The sequence below is a fragment of the Giraffa tippelskirchi genome, chromosome 5 (genome assembly GCF_054371585.1).
Source record: "Giraffa tippelskirchi isolate mGirTip1 chromosome 5, T2T-mGirTip1v1.2.pri, whole genome shotgun sequence".
In the NCBI taxonomy this organism is placed as follows: Eukaryota; Metazoa; Chordata; class Mammalia; order Artiodactyla; family Giraffidae; genus Giraffa; species Giraffa tippelskirchi.
The window spans coordinates 155,579,110-155,597,867 of NC_137279.1; the positions used below are offsets into that span (position 1 = coordinate 155,579,110).

Here is an 18,758-nt window from a genome sequence, read left to right on the forward strand (position 1 = left end):
AAAAATCATGAGATTTAAAAAAGGAAGACCATTTAGGAAGTCACTGTCTCAGTCTGGGCCTGCATTAAAAGAGCCAGAGCCAAAGCATGATGGCACAAGAAGGAAAGGAGCAGATACTAGATGTTTAAAGGAAGATGAGATAGGAGTTGATAACTGGAGGAATGTGGGGTAAAAATTGGAGAGAAATTATATTTGTGCTTATGTTATCAATAACATTCTCAAATTTCTTTTGGCTTGTTCGTTTCTCACAAGCCAAAGATAGTATGAAAGATTGTTTAATATATAAAAGTTTCAACAAATGTAATCAGTTTTTATATGATAATAAGAAAGGGAAAAAATCTAGTATTGGGGTAAATATTTTAGCTTATGTACTTATATAAATATATTATCCCCTTCTTGGAGAACAGCCTGGCAAACAACTCCAATATTCTTGCCTGGATAATCTCATTCTTGCCTGGAGAAGCCTGGTGGGCTGCAGTCCATAGGGTCGCAAAGAGTCAGACATGACGGAAGTGACTTAGCTTGCATGTATGCATTATCCCCTTCTAGTACTTTCTCAACATTAAAAGATTGCCTTTCTCTTTTAAGAAATAAAAACAAATAAATGTGCACAGGCACATCAAGATTTCAAAATATCTATAGGCTTTTCAGGTTGGAAAGCTTCATTGAAATAGACTGTCAATATTCTCCTAAATCAATGCTATTATTTCCACTTATGGCATTTCACTGGCATCTGATTGTTTGAAGGGGCTATGGGGAAACTGATGACGTTAAGTAAGATAGATTATGGATCACATTCAGCTCTCAGTGGGCCTGGCAGGCATAACTCCTGTGTTATTGCTAATGGGAGTTTTGAGTATAAGCCTTTGTGTACTTAAGAATTTACCATTAAAATCTGTCCATCTCCTCATCCTTTCAGTAGGTTGCAAATAGCATTAACTTTAGGTGTAACTGATTAATTGATTGGTACAATGGCCTGATTGTAAATGATTAACACCTAGCAGGTTCCACATCCTGCACCCCTTTTTATTTCCACCCTATCATAAGGAAAATAAATTGGAAATTACCAAGCACTTTCATATGCGTGGTGTCATCACATGTGAATCTCTGCAATTCTGTCCCGAAGGTAGGTTCGTGTCTTAGTTCAGGTGGCTCTAACAAAGTACCAAAGACTGAGTGGCTTATAAACAATAAAAATTTATCTCTCACGGTTCCGGAGGTGTCTTGAGGTCAAGGTGTCAGCAGGAGCAGGTTCTGGTGAGAACTTTCTTCCTGGTTGTGGACTACCTTCTCATTGTCTCCTCCGGTGGTGGAATGAGGACGACAGAGCTCTCTGGAGTCCATTTAACAAGGGCACTAAACCCATTCTGAGGGCTCTATCCTTATGACCTAATCACCTCCCAAAGGCCCCACCTCCTAATATCATCATATGAAAGTTAGGATTTCAACATATAAATTTGTTGGAGACATTCAATCCACTGAAATTCGGCTGACATACTATATCAATTTAGAAACTAAGGGACTTCCCTGGCAAACCAGTGGTTAAGACTCCCAGGTCGAGGAACTAAGATCCCACATGCCACATGCCAAAATATAAAATTTTTTTTAAAAATCTGATGATCAGAGTTGCCTTGCAGTGTCTTGTTCAATGTCATAACGCTCGCACATGTTAAAACAGGATTAGAACTTAAGTCTTATGGCAATAAGTCCGTTGCCTTTCCCAGAGCCCCAAATTGCTTCTCAGCCATTCAATTTAACAAGCGTTTTTCCCAACCTCATTACAAATGTGGCTTCATCAGGCTCTGAGTGTGGCAAGAATTCACAATATTGCCTCTGCTTCCCAAGGGCTTAGAGTTTATTTGATCAAAACTTGTGTATGTATAAAATGGCTACAGCTTGGACTATATTCTCATGAAAATACTTCATGAAGTACTACAGAGAAAGGAGAAATAATCACGGGCTGTTCACTGGGGAAAATGTCATGGGGAGGCCTGTGGGTGTTCATGGCTTCTCTGTAACAGATTATGTAAGCTCATCCTCTTGGGTACCTGCTCTGTGCCAGGCACCGTGCTGGGTGCCTCTCATACCTTCTTTTATTTAAAGTGAAAGAAAGAAAGTGAAGTTGCTCAGTTGTGTCCAACTCTTTGCGACCTCATGGACTGTAGCCTACCAGGTTCCACCATTCATGGGATTTTCCAGGCAAGAATATTGGAGTGGGTTGCCATTCCCTTCTCCAAGGGATCTTCCTGACCCAGGGATTGAACCGAGGTCTCCCACATTCCAGCCGAATTCTTTATCTTCTTAGCCACCAGGGAAGCCCACAGTCCTTGGAGGTAGGTGTCACACTCCCCCCTTTACAGATGAGAACAGCAGTGCTGGGAGAGGTGGAAGGCACACTTGTCCAAGACCCATGGTAGGGGCAGAGCCAACATGGAATGTAGGACACCAAAGCCCCAACTCGCTTTTTTTTTTTTTTTAAGAATTCCTTTTATTTAATTAATTTATTTATTTATGGTTGTGCTGGGTATTTGTTGTTGTACACTGGCTTTCTCTGGTTGTGGTGAGAGGGGACTACTCTTCCTTGCAATGTGCCAGCTTCTCATTGCTGTGGTTTCTCTTGTTATTTCTCAAGATTATTTCCCTTGTTATGGAGCATAGACTCTAGGAGTGTGGGCTTCAGTAGTTGCAGCATGTGCGCTCAGTAGTTGTGGCTCGTGGGCTTAGTTGCTCCTGGAATCTTCCAGGACCAGGGATTGAACCTGCGTCCCCTGCATTGACAGATGGATTCTTATCCACTGAGCCACCAGTGGTATACATGATTTTACATTAAGTACATTTTAAAGTATGACTTTTAAAAAACAGACACAAAATTGTATCTAGTCCCCCAAAGCAAAAAAACCCTAGTTTGAGTTCTCCTCTCCCTCAACAATTGAGCAAACATATAGAATAGAATGGTGGGGCAGTGGCAGGGGGGTCTATTATGTTAATAATCTCAATTTATAAAAGAAAGTCCTGGTCCACAAAAAAAATATCCTTCAGGATTGATGTGATTATGAAAAGCCAAGTAATCAATCATACATTTTGCTAAACTTAGGAAAACAAGAGGACATTAAAGGATCAGCATCTTTTAAAGAGACCCAGTCTTTGTGGCCTAATTCTTGAGGGGCAGTTTGCTTCAAGAAGTCAAGATGCTTTGTTCCCAAAACCATTGAGGAAGGTGATCCCTAAGAAAGTTCATCTTTCTGGAAAAGTTTCTATAATGTTTTTATTTTTAAATTTTTGACTGTGTTGGGTCTTTGTTGCTGCTCAGGGCTTTTCTCCGGTTGCAGGGAGCAGGGGCTACTCTCTAGTTGCGGTGAATGGACTTCTCATTGCAGTGGCTTCTCTTTGGAGCCTGGGCTCTCAGGCATGTAGGTTTCCATAGTTGTGGCTCCTGGGCTCTAGAGCACAGGCTCAATAGTTGTGCTCGAGTTTAGTTGTTCCAAGGCACGTGGGATCTTCCTGGACCTGGGATTGAACCTGTGTCTCCTGCTTTGGCAGGTGGATTCTTTACCACTGAGACACTAGGGAAGCCCTGGACAAATTTCTCAAGCTATCAAATATGGTTTACATGTGCTTTCTAGAACTTTTATTTAATATACTTTTCGTACATATGTATTCTTGTATTCATATTATTAAAGTTTTTTCCCTAATGCCCTATGTTCCATGACAACAGTTTTGTCACATTGTATGGGTGGGCCATCATCAGGGCTGGTTGGTGCGTCCACAGCTGTTGCCAAGGTGCCAGGTTTACAACACAGAGGAGAAAGGCTTCAGGCAATTGAGAGAGAAGTGGGCAGTATCAAACATTAGGTCAGAGGACTCAAAGGAGGAGGATAAGATGCTGGAAAATCAGATGGAGGGTTGACAAACCACAACAGTTCAATAAGGGAATTTTTTATTGTGGTGAAATGAGCATAACACAAAATATGCTATATTAACCATTTTAAGTGCACAATTTAGTGGCATTAATTATTCACAGTGTTGTGCAATCACTACCATTATCTATTTCCAAAACTTTTCCATTACCCCAAACAGGCACTCTGTACCCATCAAGCAATAACTTCCCATTACTCCTCCCTCCAGCCGCTGATAAACACTAATCTTCTCTCTGTCACTATGTATTTTCTACAACCTTTGTCCTTTCGTCTGGCTTATTTCAAGGTTCACCCAGGTTGTAATATGTACCAGAGCTTCATTCGTTTTAATGGCTGGATATTATTCTATTATATGTATGTACCACATTTTGTTCATTCATCTGTTGATGGACACTTGGTTTGTTTCCACCTTTTGGCTATTGTGAATAGTGCTGCAATAAACATTGGCATACAATAATACCTCTTTTAGTCCCTCTTTTCAATTCTTTAGAGTATATGCTAGGAGTAGAATTGCTGGTAATTATATATTTAACGTCTTGAGGAACTGCCAAATTGTTTTCCAGAGAGACTGCACCATTTTACATTTACATTCTTAACAGCCGTATATGAGGGTTCCAATTTCTCCACATCCTTGCCAGCACCTGTTATTTCCATTTTTTGTTTTTTGTTTATTTGTTTAATAGTCATCTGTATAGGTATGAAGTGATATTCACTGTGATTTTGCATTGCATTTCCTAATGACTAATGATGCTGAGCATTTTTAAAATTAGTTTATTTGTCTTTTATTGGGACTTCCCTTGTGGCTCAGCTAGTAAAGAATCTGCCTGCAATGTGGGAGACCTGGGTTTGATCCCTGGGTCAGGAAGATCCCCTGGAGAAGGGAAAGACTACCCGCTCCAGTATTCTGGCCTGGAGAATTCCATGGACTGTATAGTCCATGGGGTTGCAAAAGAGTTGGACAAGACTGAGCAACTTTCAGTTTATATAAATATTATTGAGTCGTAGAAGTTCTTATATATTTTAGATATTAAACCCTTATCAGATATATGATTTGCAAATATTTTTCTCCCATTCTGTGGGTTCCCTTTTCACTTACTTTTTTTTTAGTATTAAAAAAGTTTTACTTCAATATTTTTCCTTAAACTTCTCTTTTCACTTACTTTATTTTAGTATTTAAAAAGTTTTACTTCAATATTTTTCCTCTTATAAACAACTCTGAAAAGTTGATATGCACCTGTCTAGCATAGCTGTTATTTAAAGGCAATATAGGGGCCACTGAGAATGTCTCCCAGACAGGAAATTCTGCTCAAAATCTTCATGCTGAGGGTGAAGGCAGGAGGAGGGGTAGAGCTCTGCCATCAATTTCCCACCCTAAATCCCCGCCCTGGGGAGAATCATGCTCTGCTAAGTCGCAACTTGTAGCTCCCAAGATTACCTGAATGTTTGGGTAGCTGGGGAGAATGCCAGGGTTTCAAGATGGCCCACATACAGCCTGATGGGCCCTCAGCCAGCACCTCCTTCCCTTTCCAGCCATAGATGTGCTAAGCTCCTGGGTGGCTGGGGCCTGCCTGGGCCCTACGGTGGGAGGTAGCCTGTCATCCCAGCACCCTACCCCAGTCTCCACCAGGACTTTGTGATGTTTCTAGTCTCATGTGGTAACAGGTACTACTGAGGCCTAAGTCATGACTCTAAGGCAGACAGTGAAGAGAGTCAGGCAAAGATCTGGGGACCATGGCTGGGGTAGAACTTGCAGCCCTGGGCTGCCCCTACTTGTTTGTTTCCAGTCTTTGGTCCCTTATAGGGAGGGCTGGATCAAGCCTGGTGATGGCAGCCTTAGCCCTGTGTTGGGAGAAGAGGGCAAGGAGGGAGAAACGCAGAGTCGTGAGGACAGGGACAGGGCTGAGAGAACCAGACAGGAACTTGTCCTGCAGTTTGCCAGTTTGCCCACCTGGAGCAGAGCTCTGCTTCCAAAGGGACTCCTCAGATCAGGCCTGCTGGGTGACCACCCAGGGCATGGGCAGGCCAGGTTGAACCTGGGCCGCAGCATTGAAGAACGTTGGCAGTGGAGGACAGGTTGAGAATGGGGCCTGAGGAGTGTTCAAGGTATGATCCTGCCAGTGCCCAGCCATCAGAAAAGGAAGCAGTGCTCCTTGGAATGACCCATGTGGTCAGGGTTGGACAGGCCGACATACTGGCTCAGGGCAGGAGCACTGGAGGCTCCTCCTCCAGGGAGTGTGGTCCTGGATCATCTCCTTGTTCACAAAGCCCTAGTGTAGTCCCCCACTGCTTCGGGGGTTTTGTCTACTATGAACCAGCTGCAACAAAATGTCCTTCTTGTTCTGACCACCAAAGAGCAGTTGGCACACAGTGTGGCCATCCAAGTCCCTCATGATGGCGTGGATCAACCATAGCATCAAAGTGATGCTTGTTCCTCTCATGATCATGTGAACAGACTTCACCTCTTGACAATGAGGTTGAGTTTCTGGTCTGGACAGATGGCAAAGTTTTCTTTGCCCTGGTAGACTAGCAGCCAGATTAGGTGCTGGAACTCAATGATGTTGCACGTATTCATGTTTTCCAGGTACCTGGACATCTTCCAGTAGGAAACATGGGATGGGTGTCTTTGAAGTAAACCTTGATGACTGGGCCCATCAAGCCCCTTCATCATGCGTGGAAATGCTGTAGGGCTGAGTGATTAGGTTTTGGTGGATTTGAGCTGAAAATCAGATGTAATGACTTATGAGGGAGTCCAAGATATGATGGGGATATAGCAGGTTGAAGCAGAACCACTGGTGGTATGGCTGATAATCTCCTCATCAATAAGCCACAGTGAGTACTTGATATCTGGGCTTTCAAATGGCTAGGGTGCAGTGCTGAATAGAGGGGCTACAGAGGAACCAGACTAGGGAGAGAACCACATGTGGTCAGCTGGGCCCTGTGCTGGTGGCTGCTGGTGGTGCAGCTAAGAAAGCTGGGCCAACTCTTCTCACGATATCCTTTGGTGCACAAACGTTTTCAATTTTGATGAAACCCAGTTTATCTATTTTTTTTTAACTGTTCATGCTTTGGTGTCATATCTAAGAATCCATTGCTAAACCAAAGGTCACCAAAATTTACCCCTATGCTTTCTTCCAAGAGTTTCATTATTCCATTTTGAGTCAATTTTTGTACCTGGTGTGAGAACAGCCTCCAACTTCATTCCTTTGCATGTTAGAATCCAGCTGTGCCAGAACCGTTTGTTGAAGGGACTAATCTTTCCCACTGAATGAATATAGTACTCCTGTGGAAAACCAATTGGCCATAGATGTATGGGTTTATTTTGGGACTATCAGTTCTGTTCCATTGGTCTATATGTCTACCCTTAAGCCAGTATTACACTGTTCAGATTACTGTAACTTTGCAGTAAGTTTTGAAATCAGGAGTTGTGAGTCCTCCAATTTTGGTCTTTTTAAAGATTGTTTTGGCTATTTTGGGACCCTTGCAGCCCTGTGTGAATTTGAGGATAGGTCTTTTTCATTTTGGAAAAGAAGTCTGTTGGAATGTTGATAGAGATTGTGTTGAACTTGTAAATCACTTTGGGTAGTAGTGCCATCTTAACAATTTAAATCTACGTTCCAATCCATTAACATGGACATAGTTCCATTTAGTTAGGTCTTCCTTAATTTGTTTCAGAGATGTTTTAGAGTTTTCAGTGTATATTTTGCCTCCTTGGTTAAATTTATTCTTAACTTTTTGATGCTGTTTTAATACCAGTGGAATGTTTTCTTTATTTCCTTTTTGAATTGTTCATTGCTAGTGTATTGAAACATGACTGATTTTTGTGTGTTGATCTTGTGACCTGCAACTTTGCTGAATTTTTAAAATTAGCTCTAGTAGCTTTCTTGTGGACTCTTTGGAACTGTCTATATATAAAATCATGACACCTGTGAATAGAGATTGTTTTAATACTATCTCTTCAATTTGTTTGTCCTTTAATTATTTTTCTTGTCTGTTTGCTCTAGCTAGAACTTCCCATGTTGAATTGCAGTGATGCAAGCATGCATCCTTGTCTTGTTCCTGCTCTTAGGGGAAAAGCTTTCAGTTTTACTGTTATCATGTTAGCTGTGGGTTTTTCATAAATACCCTTTATCTTGTTGGATAAGTTCCTTTTTATTCTTAGTTTTCTGAGTGTTTGTATCATGAAAGGTGGTTGAAAGTGAAAGTGAAAGTCACTCAGTGTGTCTGACTCTTTGCCACCCGATGGACTATACAGCAGTCCATGGAATTCTCCCGGCCAGAATACTGGAGTGGGTAGCCTTTCCCTTCTCCAGGGGATCTTCCTGACCCAGGGATCGAACCCAGGTCTCCAGCATTGCAGGCAGATTCTTTACCCACTGAGCCACAAGGGAAGCCCACACTGAGATGATCATTTTTTATTACATTAGTTCTCTTAATGTAGTTTATTACATTGATTAATTTCTTTGTATTGAACCACTCTTGCATTCCTGAGATAAATCCCACCTGGTCATAGTAGATAATCCTTTTCATATGTTGTTGGATCTGGTTTGCTAGTATTTTATTTAGGATTTTTGCATCCAGAAAGGATATTTTTTTTCTTGTCATGTATTTTTTTTTCTTGTGATGTCTTTTCTGCCTTTGGTCTCAGTGTAATACTAGCCTTACAGAATGAGTCAGGAAGTGGTCCCTCCATCAAGGTTAACTCCATCAGCTTTGGAGGTAGATGGTGTCAATTTTAAGCCTATTTTTGCCACCAAATAGTTTGTAATAAGTTTTTTAATTGTTTACCTCTCTAGACATCAGTTTTCCATCTGTAAAAGTGGTGTGTTGGGAGGATTAATTGGGATCATTCATTGTAAAGCCTATGGTGTACGGGTAAAAGTTTAAGAATCAGCTCTTAGAGGAAGTGGAAGTAGGAAACCCTATTTTGTAGTGTTTGCCTGTTTCCATGGTCTAAATACTCCTACCATGGTTGATTTTAAGATGCCACTGTGAAGCCATCTAAGGGGAGATGAGAAGAAATGCACATAGTATCTTCAAATGAGCCAGTTGAAACTGACTCCAGTACATCACTTTAAAAAAAATGTATGAAGTACATAATAAATGATCAATGATTAAATATTGGGCTTCCCAGATGGCACTAATGGTAGAGAACCCACCTACCAATGCAGGAGACATGACATATGGGTTTGATTCCTGGGTTGAGAAGATCCCCTGGAGAAGGCATGGCAACCCACTCTAGTAGGCTTGCCTGGAGAATCACCTGGACAGAGGAGCCTGGCAGGCTGCAGTCCATAGGGTTGCAAAGAGTAGGACATGACTGCTGAAGTGACTTAGCACAGTACAGCAAAGCACAATTAAATATTTCAGTTACCTTTAGCAAAAAGAATTAAATAAAGTGAAAATAGAATGATTCCTGAAAAGTCAAGCTATAAATCTCCCTCTATATTGCTTTGTGTTCTAAAATATTCTAGGTACTTTGAAATGTTATCTTCAGATGGCCTAGTCTCTGTGGGAATCACTTTGCATATCTTCTTACTATCTCTAGATCTTGCATCATTGTTTACAGTGAACATAATCACAGGAAGGACAGTGTGTGGACAAGTCTGTCTGCCCTCCTGGCAATTGACCACACCCGGTTTTTATCTCTTTTTTTTTTTTAGATTTTTGGACCATTTTTAAAGTCTTTATTGAACTTGCTATTAATACAATGTTGCTTCTGTTTTATGTTTTGCTTTTTTGGCCATGAGGCATGTGGGATCTTAGCTCCCCAACTAGGGATCGAATCTGTACCTCCTGCACTGGAAGGCAGTCTTAACCACTGGACTGCCAGGGAAGTCCCCAGTTGACTACACCTGGAAAAACTTGCTCCTGACTGCTTAACATGTTAACCTTGAAGACTGCTGGAAAATTTAGAGGCAGCATCCTGCCTTGGTTCCCTGGTTACTAAGGTGTTCTGCCTGATATTGACCCTGACAACAGTCACCACCTGGTCATGCTTTCCCTAGAAGGCACACATAGATTGCCCAACTGCCTCATTAGGCAAATAGTTCTAAACAATGTTTAGACTTCTGCTCAGATCCAGGCTTAGGAAACTTTATGAAGTAAAGACCATCTTGCTCTGTCCCCTCGGTACCTTATTTCAATTCTTTTACCAACTCAGTGTGTTGTCCCATTTCCTTATCCATCCATCTATCCATCCACCATCCATCCAACCAAGACTTGCAGAGGGCCTAATGGCTACAAATACAAAGACGGTATATGGCTTCCACTACCTATAAACTCACAGCCTGAGATGGGGTCAGGTAAAGTGAAAATAGGTATGCAAACAAATAATGAGAATATATTGTGATAAGGTAAAGTACAAAAGTATATGCAAAGTACTCTGGGAAGCTAAAGGAGGAAGTCAGATTGTCTCGGGGAGCTACAGAGAATTTTGCAGAGTGGGTAAAGCACTCGGGGTAAAGCAGAGCTTGGGGCCAGATTATAAGGTAGAACGTGTATGCCCAACTATGACATTGAACTTGATCATCTAGCAACAGGAAGCTTTTCTTTCTTTTCTTTTCTTTTTTTTTTAATTGTCCTGTATCTTAGAACTTTAAGGTCATGGTCCCTGTTAATAATAAAAGAATAGCCAACTTTTTCATGGCTTATAATGTGCCAAATATTGTACTGCTGCTGCTGCTACTGCTGCTGCTGCTGCTAAGTTGCTTCAGTCGTGTCTGACTCTGTGCGACCCCATAGACGGCAGCCCACCGGGCTCCTCCACCCCTGGGATTCTCCAGGCAAGAACGCTGGAGTGGGTTGCCATTTCCTTCTCCAATGCATGAAAGAGAAAAGTGAAAGTGAAGTCGCTCAGTTGTGTCCGACTGGTAGCAACCCCACGGACTGCAGCCTACCAGGCTCCTCCGTCCACGAGATTTGCCAGGCAAGAGTACTGGAGTGGGTCGCCAGTGCCTTCTCCGAGATACTGTACTAAGTGCTTTAAATTCATCATTTAACTTAATCTTCCTAGCAACCTTAGAATACAGTTAACATTATCATCCCCATTTTACAGATGAGAAAACTGAAATTTAAACCTCAAAGTTACACAACTAGGAATGGGCAGAGCTAAAACCCAGCTCTTATTCACTGTTGAGCCTGTGCTCTTAGAAACACAAGCCAGCTGGACTTGGTATATAGTTGAGGGATTGGAAGACTGGTCCCCTCTCCTGACACCAGCCCGACAAAACTTCATTCCATTTTATAGTGTTCATACATTAAACCCACCTACCTCCTACCTGGGCCGATAGCAATTATCTGACAGCACCTTGTTTAGGAGGCGGTGGTAGTTAATGTAGTTAATGTGAAGGACTTCGAAGGATGTTGACAGCAGTGCCAGTTTACTTCCAAGAACTGTGGTTGCTGTTGGGTGATGTTAAGTTAATGATTAATATGCTCTTGTGTGATTCAGCTAATGCCCTTCCCAAATAATGTGTTAACCCAATTAAAAAATGTGTCCAACTGAGCTGAATGTCAGACCTGTGTGTCAACTTGCATTTTACATCTGTAAAAGGAAAAGCGGTTCCATTTAACACTGCTTACCAGGTATTTAATTACAGTATTAATTCTATACATATGTATAATTGTATAATGTATATATATAATGTCATGTTGACATCAACTCTGTGAGATTGTATGTATGTGCAGATAAGTAACCTGAAGCTCAGAAAGGTGAAGCCACTTGCTCAAGTTCATAGAGTCAACTACTTTCTACTACTCCAGGACCACAACTGTTGGGGTGGTCTTGTTTAATTTATATCATAGTGAATAACCGCTCTTCTTTCTGATAAAGAAGCATTATTTATTTTTAGAGATGTCTCCAAAGAAGCATGATTAGTTTAGAGATGTGGGATAGTGGAAAGACTGGGCACTTTGGAGCTAGGTATTCTTGGGTTAAAATTCTAATTCCTGCTCTGTAGTGGTGTGACTGTTGGCAAGTTCCCTAATCTCACCTCAAAAGATGATTGTGAGAATTGAAGCAGGCGGTTGGTCCCTAGGAATATACTTCAGTACTCATTAGTCCTTTTCAGCTGCTGGTTGGTGTAACATGAATGGGCATCTCCAGACATCTTAAGTAAATTGGTTAAATACGCAGTATAATCTTAGAGATACTTTAATTTATTTTAATTAAAAAAAAACTCCTGCTAGGTGGCCTTTTGAGGGGGAAATTTATGGATGGTATTTTGAAACAAGGCAAATCATACAGCTCCCGCAGGTTGAGATTCAACAGACTCACCAGTGAGGCCCATTATACCCATGAGAGTTCTGGGGAGGAATGGGAAAAACTGCTGTGTTGAAGTTGCAAAAAATCTGGTCCAGGAGAAAAAACACATGGACAGATGGAAAGAGAAATAACAATAGAAGGCAGCAGAGGACAAGAGTCCAAGCAGTGATGCAGGCAATCAATAGTGTGTAAATTTGGAAGAGACAGAGAGACTGTTTCATAGGGGCCAAGAAACCCTTCCTGACCTGTCTCCTGCTTTCCCTCCTTCTTCTGTCCCTCCACAGCACTTTGGGTTTCTCTTAGAGTCACCAGTGCACTTAGCTCTATGTAACAAGGTGGAGAAACTATCACGTTCTCTCTTAATAGCTGGCGCCAGAATTCCTCTTGAGGATAGAAGCATCTAGGTTTGGAAAATTAGGTGTAATGGAATAGGTTGGAGAGTGCTGGAGGCAGAGTTGAGACCTGAGGACCTGGATGTTGGAGGAGGGGAAATTTACTGGTTTTAAGACGGGGAGAATTTGAGATTGGGGGTGGGGGTGCAGTCTGGGATGGAGTGAGTGAGGAAACAAGAGGAGGGAGGGAAGAGGGAACAGGGAGAGAGCAGCTGGCAGCCTGCAGAGAGCTGTGATTCCTCCCCACAATTACCGACATCTCCAGTGACTGCTACTAAACCCAGGCAGCTTTGTGTGAGTGCCTTTGATGGGAAAACCAGGAACAGGCTGAGTTTCATTTCAACATTGTGCAGAACAGATTAGATGTGAGGGGGTGGAAGTTACCCAGTTCTTGAAAGGGCTCTATGCTTTTCACAGTCCAGGTGAAGACTGGAGGTTCAAACCAAGTTTACCGAGATCGTTCAGAGGCAGACTTCTGAGTTATTTCTCCAATTCCTTTCTCTTCTTTGCCTTGTCCTTCCTTTCCAACTTACAGTACCTAACATATAGTAGGCACTCCATAAATATCTGTTGTTCTAAATCAAATATAAATATGCTATATCATTTGTGCTATCATGGTACCTAAAAATGAGTGAAGACAATACAAATGCATTTTACTCATAAAAGTAAATCTAATCCTAACAATTCTGAGAAGGCTATAAATATCCACCAATAGACCTAACACGTCTCTTTGTTTTTCAGTATCCTTCAAGATTTTGCTCACACTTCATCCTCCAGGAACTGGATTTTCAGTTATGTGTCCTGTCTCTGAAATCTTATGACATTTCCTACCTATATCAGCAAATTTGACACTTAATCACTTATTTTTCGATGGATGGCTTGCCTTTTTCACTACATACTACAGTTCCTGAGGGCAGGAAGTGAGACCACACTTGCTGGGGGCTGAGTACATATAGTACCTTATATACATAGCTAGCTGTTGAGTTGATTGTTACTGATAATATGTGTCCTACATCATGTTCTCAGAAACTTGAGAACTTAGTATTGCTTGGCAAGTATTAGTACTGAATAACTATTTACTGAATTGAGTTGAATTGTTGGGTAGCATAAACATCTGAAAATATAAGATTCTTAGATATCATTCTCATACCAAAAATCCCAGAAAATTAGGAAGGAATCAAATATAATTCTTCTTAAGCTATAATTTATCTTCCTATTGCTTTGGGGCATGTAATTTAGGCTTTCCACTTCAAAAGCTAACCCGATTTCTCGGCCAAAAATTTTACATGGATACTCTGAGGTGAAGAAATAAAGATACCCAGCATTTTGAGGCTGGCAGGCATCATAAGATAACGTGCTCTAACCCAGGTGAAATGTGAGTTCAGAGGGTTACACCGACTGCCTTATGCTTCTGGAGTGTGTTGCAGAGCTTACTTAGTTTCCAAGTTTCCTGTTTTCTGGTTCAGTGGTCTTTCTGGGGCACTAAGTTTAGTTGTCAGAATAGCATTTCTTCTAAGTGTATTTATTATTAATGCACTATACTAAGTCCCTGGGGTAGAATAAGCCTCATCATTATAGCTAGTAAGTCAGTCTGAAGCAATCTGATATTCCTGTAAAACTGAATAAATCTTGTAGCAAAGTATCCTTGGGCTCACTGCCTTCTGAGATGGCATCATCTCATTTGCCCTATATTAAAAAATATCCATAAATGAGCCCTTCTGTATGGACATTCATTATAACTTAGCTTTATTGATTCTTTTACAGTGCCATTAATTACAGGAACCACAAAAACCTTCAATTAGATTAAAGCCATAATAAATAAGATGAGTAATACTTATTCTGCTCTGTATATTGTTTTTGTGATAAACTGACATTTATCTTTTCAGACATTGCTACATTAACATTTTATAAAATAATTATATCAGATATTTTAATTTTTTAGGCAAAAACATTTGAATATTTTCTAATAACTAATGGCCTCCCTGGTGGCTCAGATGGTAAAGAATCTGCCTGCAATGCAGGAGACTCGAGTTTGATCTTTGGGTTGGGAAGATACCCTGGAGAAGAAAATGGCTACCCACTCTAGTGTTCTTGCCTGGAGAATTCCATGGACAGAGGAGCCTGGCAGGATACAGTCCATGGGGTCACAAAGAGTCAGACACTACTGAGCAACTAACACTTACTAATAATATTAACAGCTCCAATACTTTGGCCACCTGATGTGAAGAGCCAACTCATTGGAAAAGATCCTGATGCTGGGAAAAATTGAAGGCAAAAGGGGAAAGAGGCAGCAGAGAATGAGATGGTTAGATAGCATCCCTGACTTCAATGGACATGAACTTGAGCAAACTCTGGGAGACAGTGAAGGACAAGGAAGCCTGGTGTGCTACAGTCCATGAGGTCACAAAGAATTGGACACGACTTAGTGACTGAATAACAAACAGTCATTATTAATCCTCATGGCAACCCTATGAAGTGTACATTATGATTATCTTGACTTACAGGTAAGAAATCAAAGCTTACAGAAATTCAGTGTCTTGCTTAAGATCCCACAAGAGGGAAAGCTGTGATTAAATGAGATAATATTAATGTACCTAGCACATGCTGAGCAGATAGTGCATTGAATAAATGCAAGTGAAAAAGACAGTGTGAAGTGAAAATGAGTGAAAGAAAAGATGAAGCTATTGTGAGGTTAGTATATAAAATATGTGTTATAAGTTTCTATATATAATACACATATGACTGAAATTTGATTCTGGGCTTCCTAACAGTCAAAGGGAGAAATATAATCAATTACATAAGTAATAAGTAACCTTGCTTCAGAGAAGTATAATATCTCTAGAGCTGAGAGCCCTTTTTCTTTTTTTTTTTAAATTAGTTTATTCTCTATTTTTTAACTTTACAATATTGTATTTGTTTTGCCATACATTGACATGAATCCACCATGGGTGTACATGTTTTCCCCTTCCAGAACCCCTCTTCCACCTCCTTCCGCATCCCATCCCTCTGGATCATCCCGGTGTACCAGCCCCAGGCACCCTGTATCATGCGTTGAACCTGGACTGGCGATTCATTTCACATATGATAATTTACATGCTTCACTGCCATTCTCCCATATCATCCCGCCCTTGCCCTCTCCCATATAGTCCATAATACTGTTCTATTTATCTGTGTCTCTTTTGATGTCTTGCATACAGGGTTATCTTTACCAATTGACTAAATACCATATATATGTGTTAGTATACTGTATTGGTGTTTTTCTTTCTGGCTTACTTCACTCTGTATAATAGGCTCCAGTTGCATCCACCTCATTAGAACTGATTCGAATGTATTCTTTTTAATGGCTGAGTAATATTCCATTGTGTATATGTACCACAGCTTCCTTATCCATTCGTCTGCTGATGGACATCTAGGCCGCTTCCATGTCCTGGCTATTATAAACAGTGCTGCGATGAACATTGGGGTACACGTGTCCCTTTCAGTTCTGGTTTCCTCAGTGTGTATGCCCAGCAGTGGGATTGCTGGGTCATATGCTGAGGGCCCTTTTTCAAGATGAAAGATTTAATTTAGCCAGGACCTTAGAGGATAAGACAAAGTCATTACTGGATGCTGTTAGAAGCCTGGAGGAGTGATGGCCAAACTTGAGTGGAGTGGAGAAGCCTGAGTTGCCCTGGAAGGTGGCAGAGCAAGGATTAAGAAGTTGAAGAGATGTGCTAGAAGGGAAATATTATGGAAGACCCACCAGAGGATTACGTTCCATGGGAAGGCCCGAAGGACACAACATTCCCCTAAACCATTAAGAATGTCCTACAAAGAGGGGAACCACCATCACCAATAAGTGCAGGCCACGACTCAAAACAGGTGAGCGGTCCCTTAATAGCCACAGGCATGATGGGGCTTCTCCCAAGTAATAGAGACCAACTGAGAGTGTTTAACTACTAGGAGCCAAGAAACCACAATTACCTTAATTACCAGTAAGGTCAGAAGAGCAGCCCAGGGGAATTCTTTTGGAATTGAGAGAGGATTAATAGCTCCTGGCGTCCTTAGGGCAAACATGTAGCCAACAAAGATACTACAAAAAAATCTAGAAAGAGTAGGCCATGACCATGAGGTCCTGTGATCGTATATATCACACAAGAAGTCATCAGGGGCAGTTGACCTCACAGAGTGCTAGAAGGCCTTAGAAAGGCACACCTGAAGTGATAGATCAGTGGCAACCATCTGAAAGGTTAGGCTGTCAATACTGCAGGGTATCTGTTCAATCAGAAACCTCTGTATGGCACTGGGTCCACAATTACAAGAATGAGTGGATCAAGGAACAAAGGGGTCAGAGTAGAAGTGGTACTGCTTACCATCACTCCCAGTGACCCACTGCGGGACTTTGTCTTTCTTGTCCCCACATTCTGGATTCTTCAGTTGTTAGACTTCTTGGGCCCCAAATGAGGTATGCTCTTGCCCAGGGATATAACAAAGGTCCCGTTGAACTATGAATTGTAGCTGGATTCCTGCCTCCAGGGACCAGCAAAGGAAAAGAGTCACCTCCTGGCAGGGGAATCCATCTTCATCAGCAGGAGGATGTGGCCTTTCTTTTACACAGTTAGGTAGGGAGGAATGTGTGTAGGACCCAGGAGATTCACCTGGGCCTCTCCTGGGACTCTGTTGCCTCGCTGAAACTATGTCTGGATATGCATAGCACTCCTGGCCTCAGATGGAGAAGGCAATGGCACCCCACTCCAGTACTCTTGCCTGGAAAATCCCATGGATGGAGGAGCCTGGTAGGCTGCAGTCCATGGGGTCGCTAAGAGTCGGACACGACTGAGCGACTTCACTTTCACTTTTCCCTTTCATGCACTGGAGAAGGAAATGGCACCCCACTCCAGTGTTCTTGCCTGGAGAATCCCAGGGACGGGGGAGTCTGGTGGGCTGCTGTCTATGGGGTCGCACAGAGTCGGACATGACTGAAGCGACTTAGCAGCAGCAGCAGCAGCAGCAGCAACAGCAGCCTGGCCTCAGAAGTGTGTGATTGCAAAGGGTTCAGATGCTTCAGGAATGAAAACTTGGGTCACTTCCCCAGGACCTGCCGAAATGATAGCCACAGGTCAGAGGAATTTAGAATAGACAGAAGAGGGGGAGAGGATGAGAACCAGCTGTTTCTTGGAGACTAGCGGCAGTGACCTGGCTATAGTTTGTCTCAGTCACCATCTTTCCTAAATTTCCCTGTAGGCGGAGAGGTCGGCAGACCCATGGAGGTCCTGCTCCCTGCACCTGCATGTGTATCTGAGCAGCACGTTGGGTAGAATACCGTCGCCATGAGAGTGTGCTCTTCAGATCTCCTCCTCTGGGGAGGCTGACTAACAGAGGGCTCCAGCCATTTCCTCTGTGCATCCAGCAGCGTATTTGCCTGGAGACTGGGCTACCTGTGCCAATGACAGCGTGGCACACATGCTAAGGCAGGCCAATTCCAGTGAGCAGTGGCCACTTTGGCTTTGGACTCCAGCTTGGTCTACCTGAGGCTTTCTGGGAACTGTGTTCTGTCTAGCTTGTCCTCTCTTTTCTCCTCTTCTCTCCCACAGATGTCGAGCTGCATTAGGGTCTGGAGGCTTTCCTCACCTTCTACTCCCTCCCCTCTTTATCTGTTATAGGCACTTCCTAATAAAACTCTTATACATCTAATCCTGTCTTTTTTTTTCTTTTCTAAGTTGAAATATAGTTGATTTACAGTGTTGTGCTAGTGTTGGTGTACAGCAAAATAATTCAGTTTTACGTATATATGTATATGAGGCTTCCCAGGTGGCTCAATAGTGAAAGAATCCGCCTGCCAATTCAGAAGACACAGGAGGTACAGGTTCGATCCCTGAGTCAGGAAGATCCCCTCGAGGAGGAAATGGCAACCCACTCCAGTATTCTTGCCTGGGAAATCTCATGGACAGAGGAGCCTGGTGGGTTACAATTTATGGGGTTGCAAAGAGTTGGACATGACTGAGCACACACTCATACCACCTCATATATGTATAGATCTATATTCTTTTTTTGATTCTTGTCCATTATAGGTTATTATAAAATATTAACTATAGCTCTGTGTGCTATACAGTAAATCCTTGTTGTTTATCTCTTTTATATATGGTAGTGTGTATCTGTTAATCCTATACTACCAATGTATCCCTCCCCTTCTTCCTGTTTGGTAAT

General features: G+C 42.0%; 1 long non-coding RNA gene and 1 pseudogene across 1 annotated transcript; one reads left to right on the top strand and one right to left on the bottom strand.

The window, feature by feature from the left end:
- Positions 1-6,085: 6,085 nt before the first annotated feature.
- Positions 6,086-12,205, bottom strand: LOC145505279 (NADH-cytochrome b5 reductase 3 pseudogene; annotated as a pseudogene).
- Positions 12,206-15,089: 2,884 nt separating this feature from the next.
- LOC145505003 (uncharacterized) lies at positions 15,090-18,245 on the top strand. The gene is made up of 3 exons (XR_014052699.1): positions 15,090-15,263; positions 15,951-16,433; positions 17,796-18,245. It is a non-coding gene; the product is annotated as an uncharacterized LOC145505003 (long non-coding RNA).
- Positions 18,246-18,758: the final 513 nt, after the last annotated feature.